Source organism: Canis aureus, chromosome 14 (genome assembly GCF_053574225.1).
Source record: "Canis aureus isolate CA01 chromosome 14, VMU_Caureus_v.1.0, whole genome shotgun sequence".
NCBI classification, from domain to species: Eukaryota; Metazoa; Chordata; class Mammalia; order Carnivora; family Canidae; genus Canis; species Canis aureus.
The window spans coordinates 21,432,457-21,440,389 of NC_135624.1; the positions used below are offsets into that span (position 1 = coordinate 21,432,457).

Sequence of the window (7,933 nt, forward strand, 5' to 3'; positions counted from 1 at the left end):
GCTTTAGTTATTTGCAGTGACTATCAATGCATCTTAGGAATAGCTGGCTTTCAACAAATACTGCATTTGACAAAAACTGAATCAAAATTTCATTTAACTTGTAGAGTGTCAGGCTTATAGCAAATATGGGTCCTGAGTACCCCTCACTATTTGTCTCGTTTCTGAAGTGATAAGGAAGGAAATTGCAAATAGGCATTGCAATGCCAGTCTCAAAACTAGTGCTTCCCTCAATAATAAAAAGGACATTACTCTGTGGTAAAGCACCCTGTGTGAGACAAGATACAGTAGATTTTCCTTACCTTCGATATCTTTCATTTGCTATGTAAATGTGGCCTCTTGATGTTTAGAAGCTCAACTAAATACACAGAATAAGATAACTTGGACATTTATATCTTTATATGTTTACAATAAGAAATGTACCAGCATCATGCTTGTGATCTCAGGAGGCTACATCAACAGCCTCTATCAGAAAAAAAACCCCTAAGTTCTCAATGAGTGCATTCAAGCTGCAAGTAAGGAAGTGATGAATCTACCATCAATATTTTTGAAAACCCACTTTGAGTTACTTTCGCTAAACCTGGTTTGAGTTTGCAAAATGATAGATCTGAGGAAATTGTCTGCTATATAGAAAATATAAAAACTCATCTGTGATAAGTCAGGCAGAGATAGACAAATACTGTGTGGTATCATCCACTTGCAGAATCTAAAAAGTGAAAAACATGGAAACAGAGGGTGGAATAGTGGTTGCCAGGCACTGGGAGGGTGGAGGAAATGGAGGGATGTCAGTCAAAGGGTATGAACTTCCAGTTATAAAATGAATCTGTTTTGGGGATCAAATGCAGAGCATGATAGCTATAGTAAATAATACTGCACTGTACAGTTGACATTTTCTAAAAGAGTAGATCTTAAGTATTCTTAACACACGCACACACACACACACACAGGTAATGATGTGAGCGATGGATGTGTTAATTAACTGCTTGTGGTCATATATATTATGTATATATATTATATACACACATATTATATATATATTCATGTTGTGCACTTTAAATATATACAATTTTGTCAATTATAACTTAATAAACTTCAGGGGAAAATAAGCCTATCAAGGAAAGTATCCTCAAAAAAAAGCATGCCTTAATGATAATACAATAATAGCATAAATTTGTTAGTTTTATATTAATAATACAGTGATACTCTAAGGAAGCTTTGTATACAATTATTTTACTTTCGAACAGATCTATTCTCTTTGCTCCTGTTTCCCATGACCTTTCGGAACTGCTTAAACTTACAGGTCTCGTCAAATTTCAGTTTTCCGGCAAAAATATTAGCTCTCACGCTACAGAAAACATGATTTACTTTGAAGGAGGAAGAGTTATCAGCAGAACTGTTTCCTTTTCACGGATAGTGGGGCTCATGGTGCCTGGGTACACTTTCAAGAGTCCCTCCCTAGCAGGCCATGTCCCAGCGACACCTGCCCCATCAGTACAGGCAGACACACAAATTTCTTATAGGCTACTTGTGGTGCTAATGCCCTACCAGGAGTGGTACTTTCCAAAGGCAATGAAGGAGGGTGGGGCTTGGAGTCACTCTGAATTTGAATCCTGGTACTGCCACTAGCAAGAAACACAACCCTGGGCAAGCTACTTAAGCTGTCTGTATCTCAATTTCCTGAGAATAAAATCCTGTTGCCAGGATTAAGGAACTAATTACCGCAAAAGACTTCATATGATGAGATCCAGAATCTTCTTCTTTGTCTTAGAGCCTTGGGTTTGCTAACATTCAGTCATTGAGTGCAGCTATTGTATTTTTGGGCAGGATTTACAAGAAAAGAAGCTTCCAGCAGCAGGACTTCCTCACTCATGTGATCTTCCCAGCTCCTCTGATTAGGAAACTGTAAGACATGGGGATTGTGTTCAGGACTAGCCCCTGACAATTTAAAATGCCCTTCTCCTTAGATGTGTGTATTCCACATACCTTATTGAGAACCTATTGAGTTGAATCGTATGAAATTGCAAATGGTCTAATCTGGGTAATATAAAAATAAATAAAAGAGAATCTTTAGAATGAAGTTGGGAGGCTGGCAGGGGAAGCTGTCACATCCTATCACTCCTTGTCAACACTCAACAGGAAAAGAGGGACCCAGCACATGGATACTACTTTACTACTCTGAGCAGGAGGAAGAAAGGCTTTTCTTCTCCCCTGGCAACAGCCCAGCCTATAAGAAATGCTCACAACTCAGCCAATGAAAAGCTACTATATTTCAAGTTCCAAGTTTACTCCAACAGGTCATTTTGTTTTTAACAGTCTTCCCAAACCCCTTTCCTCTATGTTCTAAAAGAACATTCTGCATTCTTCTCCTTTGTTCTGTGGACTTGCCTATGTTTTTTTTTTCCCCCATAATTTGCTTGCTGCAATTCTCTGTTATTCCTGAATAAACCCCTTTGTGCTGGTGAAATAACTGGGGGGAGGGGGGATATTTTTTTTTAAGGTAAACAGTAATTTTATATAATCAAGTGCAAAACTCTCAAGACAAAAGGTTAAGGATGCCAAGATTAACAAGACAAATGTAGGCCCTGTCCCCACACAAACAATGTGCTAAGGAGAAAGAAAAGAATGTTAGGGCAGAAAATAGCCTCTAACCATGAACCAAACTCAAAGGAGTAAAAGTGGGGCAAGAGAAATCTCTTCTCATAGAAACCAGATGAATGGGTCAGAAGTAATTTGGAGGGATATTAGCTTCCCTCAGGCTACTGTAACAAATTGCCACAAATTTGGTGGATTAAAACAATAAATACCTTTATTCTCTTACTATTCTGGAAATTAGAAGCCCAAAACCAGTTTCATGGGCAAAACCAAAGTACAGACAGGATTGAGCTCCCTCTGGAGACTCTGGGAGGAATCTATTTCCTTGTCTTTCCCAGCTTCAGCAAATTCAGTCCTTAGATTCCTTAGCTCATGGAACTCTTCTTCCATCGTCAAAGCCCATGAAACAATATCTTGCTTCAGTTGTCATGTGCCCTCTTCATTTGTTTGTCAAATCTTCTCCTTCTCTCTTATAAGGGTGCTTGGGATAAGACTCACCTGGATAACCCACCTCAAGATACTTAATAATATCTACACAACCTCTTTTGCCATGTAAGGTATTGTTTACAGGTTCTAAGCATTAGAACCATGCCATTGGGGACCATTATTCAGCCTACTATCCAGAGGTTGCAAGCTAATTAATTACCAAAAAAGCAGTTAATAGATTGTTACTATAGGACAGATGAATATTCAGTCTTGGGTGCTTACCAAGGAGATTTGGGAAAACATAACATCCTAAACCAAATCAGCCAAATGAAGAATAGGGAAGGGTAGTGCTAAGTCGGATAGTAAGATAGCATGAAACCCCAGGGGCATGAAAATGGTATAATGAAAGACCTTAAAGACTGTCTTACTAGATACTTTTAACACATGAAATGAAAGTAATGTGGGGTAGTGGTAAAAGACGAGCCTGTGAAGGTGAGCAATCACTTTATAACACAGTGTTTCAAGATTCAGCTCTCCTAGGATTATTATTCCCTCAAAACTCATGCTGAAATTTTACTATGATGTCAACAAATGATAACATGGTTTTGGGGGGAATAGAGTCAACAGCAATAAATTCTATTTTCCAAATCATGGGCTATAACATACATAAAGGAATAAAATTAAGAGATAACTTAAAACTGAGCCAATACATAATAGAGTCTAGGGAAAAACAATGACCACAAAGATTGTCAACAGTTCAAAACAAAGCTCAAGGGATTATGGCAAACTCAAATCCATTATGGTTGAAGTTCAGTGGCCAAGGACTTAGGTTCCTATAAAGAAGACCAGGATTTCAGAGTATTGGTGGTTCTCAGTCTCAATCCATTCTTCATATCCAAATGTATTGAGGTTTTGCTTTCCCATACTATATAGTGGCATGGGATCACTCGGCATTTAGGGAAGTCTTTGCAGCAACAGCCTATGAAAGAGGAAGCGATTATCTAATGTCAGAACCTTCAGTGTGACCATTGGTGTTCAATGCTGAACATCAGCCATAGCAGGAAGTCAGAGTGTATCTGGAAACAAAGACCAAGGCAGAAGGTGATAGCTCCAACACATGACATACACCATAACTCTGCTTGAGTATAAGCCCGGAAGCTGAGCATGAGGTAGCAGAGCTCATTTGGGAGCTAGGGCAAAACTTGTACAGAGACTAATACAAAGGCTTATCCTGAGATCCAAATAATAACTGCATAGTTTATTCACATTGCTTTCACAATGATGCAATGCATTGATTCATTCCTTCATCTTTTCATTCCTCATAACTTTATTGCATCCTGCTATGCACCAGGTACTCATATCAGTTCTAGAAATATAGATAAGACACCTTCAGTTCATTGTCTCATTTATTTAACAAATATTTATTGAATATTTTATTACCTTTCAGGTGTTCAGGATACAGGATTGACTGGACAGGTCTTCTCCCTTAACCATCCACAGTTTTGCGGGGGACAAAGATGAGTATGTAGATAATACTATACAGTGATTTTTGCTGCAATAGAAAGAAGCAGTAGGTACCAGAGGAGCACGAAAGAGGGAAAGATATTGGGAACCTCTCAGGCTCAGGAGACTCAGGGAGACTTCCCGGAAGAAGTGATTTCTAAACCAGGATGGAAAGCAGAAGTAGGAGTTTGAAGATAATCAGGGTAGAAGGAGAAAAAGATTGCAGGTAGAGTAGATACCATTTACAAAGATTCAGAGAGAATGAAGGACATTATTGAAATCTTATATAGTTCAGTTTGGCTTCAGGCTATTGTGGAGGGGTGGAGAAGTGACCAGTGAGACCACACAGAAGGCTAAGGATAGATCATGAAGGTTTGTCTGTCATACTGAGGAGCCTGGATTTTGTCCTTGGGGTACTGTTGTGGGGAGGAAAGGTTGTGGGATTGATGAGGGTTATAACCAAGGGAATGATATCATCAGAATTTAGTTTTAGATAATTTTTTTTGTAGTGGAAAAGTTATCTTCATCAAGACATCCCCTACCCCTCCCCCCACACACCTAACAACCCACTTCGAATAACACATCATGGAAGGAAAAACATTTTGCTCACTTTGCAAACACAGCTTCAAGATGATCCTTCTCGCTCTCCTTACATGCCACTGATCGTGGATACATACTTCCCACCGGGCTGCAATGTCCTCCCAAGAGAAGCTTCTTGACAGTAGAAATAAAGTCAAGAAATCACTCACAGAAATTAACCAGGCTATTTTAAGGCATTAAGTTATCTTAATTCAAAATAGAAAACATCCCGCAATTCTGTCCTAACAGGAATTTGCAGCTGGAAGCTGCTTCTAAAAGGCACCAACAATTTAAATATACCACATCCCCCTGGCAAGTTCCCAACCCTGTGTCAGTGGGAGGCTTTCTCTCCTGCTTCTCACTTCTGTTTCAAGCTACATGAACCACTGACCTTTACTTGTTATCTCACTCCTTGTCCCTGCCCCAACTGAAAGTAAATATGGATGATCATAATTGAAAAGAAGGAAAAGGAACTAGTATTTACAGAACACCTGTTGAAGGCATGTTAGGTATTTCCTGATACCTTTACTACGTTCTTTTTTTTTTTTTTTTTTTTCCCCTAATAGCAACTCTATGAGGCAGGTAAAATCCCTATTCTGCACTTGAGAAACTGGGTTTCATGGTGATTCATTTCTCCCTTTTCTGTGCCAGGCGCTGGGGCACTAGACTAGAAGTTCAGGGTCACAGGGTGTGGTCAGGGAGGGATCTGAGGCCAGATTCTTTTGGCTCATGTCTTTCCAACTACACCACAAACAGGACTTGGGTCTTTTTATTAAGGTCTTTTGTTACTGGCGCCAGTGCTCCACACAGCTTCCCGAGTTTCTGGTTCCCTGTCTTTTCCTCTCTGTGGCATTCTCAGTTTGTAATGACCTACCCATTCAGACTTTGGAGTCTTCAAGTTACTTTCCCCTTGGGTGTATATAGCCTCCTAATTCTTTATTGCTGATGTGAGGATGCCTATTTCCTCTTTGGTTTATGTCCAGCTCTGAGCCACTCACGCTCCAGTGTCAGCTCCACTCTGTCCCCTACAACTCCTATCTCCCAGCACTGCCCAGGCAGGATCCAGTTTTTGAGCCCCCATAGCATCTCTGGTCCAGGGCCTGACAACCCTTTGGATAATACCTTTTGTCTAGAGAGATCTTTAAAAACTGCTCTTTTGGGATGCCTGGGTGGCTCAGAGGTTGAGCGTCTGCTTTTGGCTTGGGGGGTAATCCTGGGGTCCTGGGATCGAGTCCCACATCAGGCTCTCTGCATGGAGCCTGCTTCTCCCTCTGCCTATATCTTGTCTCTCTCTGTGTCTCTCATGAATAAATACATAAAATCTTTAAAAAAACAAGCAAACAAAAAACAACTGCTCTTTTTCCTCCACCTCCTACTACTGACCATTTAAAAATATTGCCTTTTTTTCCATAGAGAGGTTTGTGATGAGATACTAATGCTTTCTATTCCTATTAAAGACTTAGGAGCCAAGAAGATGCAGCTATTTCTTAGAAACTGAATGCAGACAGTAAAATCAGGCTTATGAGGGGCCTGGGTGGCTCAGTTGGGCATCCAATTCTTGATTTCAGCTCAGGTCATGAGCTCAGGGTCATGAGATCGAACCCCTTGTGGGGCTCCATGCTCAGCAGGCAGTCTGCTTGAGATTCTCTCTCTCCCCCTCTGCCCCACCCCTGTTCATATGCACACCCTCTAAAATAAATATATAAATAGATCTTTTTTTTTTAATTAGGCTTATGAGTAAATTTGAGGCTCTGAGATTTCTGAATAACCATTTAGGCTGCCTTTTATCCTCAGGTAGGAACGTGACTAAAGATTGTAGAGAAGGTGGGGGCAGGGATCATATATTTTTTAAAAAACCCTAAAAACCTGAGGGGATGATCTATTTAGGATATCCCTCACCTAGTACCATTCATGCTAGAGATCATAAGATTTAAGAAAGAGACTTCGCTACATAGAAACAAGGTTTGAATGATTTTTATAAAGGGAGAGTCTTTTTAGTGGCAGTTACCCAACTCATAAAATTCAGTATGCAGTGGCCAAAACTGAGGGGCATTGTGCTGGCTTGCTATTTCTTTTAAGTATGAATAACTTTTTAACTAATAATAATGTGTTTCCTGATTCAAGATAGGATATGAATGATCAAATCTCATGCCTTAGGCTCTAAAGCAATTACTGCAGAGAACAGAATCTCTTGCCTATGTTCCAAATGAAGATAGAGAGAGAGAGAAAGAGAGAGAGGGAGGGAGAAAGAACAACCATGCACACTGTGCAAACCCATCTTTCCTTCTGGAATCTGCATTGAGCCACTCCAATTTCCCAACCAAGGAACCATGACTTTGAAACTGAGGTTATACAGCTTTAGCCACAGTAAATAAAGCTCTGATTTTCACCAATTTTTTCGAAGTCTTCTCTATTTGCCAAGATTAACCTCTTTTCTCTAAGTAAAAGTATCATTTTGCTAGTTAATAAAAAGAAAGTAACGCAATGTCTGTGTTAGCACATCAGACTCCCTGCTCAGTGGGGAGTCTGCTTCTCTCTCTGCCTCTCTTTCTCTCTCTCTCTCTCTCCCTCCCTCCCTCTCTTTCTCAAATAAATAAATAAATAAAACTTAAAATAAAATAAAACTTGGATAAGTTCCTAGGTGCTACTACTGCTGCTGAGTCTCTGACCTCACTTTGAATAGTAAGAGCCTAGAAAGTTTACTTTTAGCTAAGGAGTCTAATTGCAATGGCATATTATTTCTTAAATAACTTTATAATAAGTAGAAGCTCCATTCTGGAATTTCTGTTTTGAGGCTCATATTTACTGGATATACTACTCTCAAGAAATATACATT

At 39.7% G+C, this 7,933-nt stretch overlaps 1 long non-coding RNA gene across 2 annotated transcripts; it reads right to left on the reverse strand.

Annotated features, from left to right (window-relative positions):
• Positions 1 to 1,169: 1,169 nt before the first annotated feature.
• On the reverse strand, positions 1,170 to 6,188 carry LOC144282859 (uncharacterized). Of its 2 annotated transcripts, none has more exons than XR_013351270.1 (3): positions 5,129 to 6,188; positions 4,456 to 4,567; positions 1,170 to 1,897 (listed from the first exon to the last, which is right to left on the reverse strand). It is a non-coding gene; the product is annotated as an uncharacterized LOC144282859 (long non-coding RNA). The 2 variants fall into 2 exon arrangements; XR_013351271.1 differs by lacking the exon at positions 1,170 to 1,897 and adding an exon at positions 2,812 to 3,994.
• Positions 6,189 to 7,933: the final 1,745 nt, after the last annotated feature.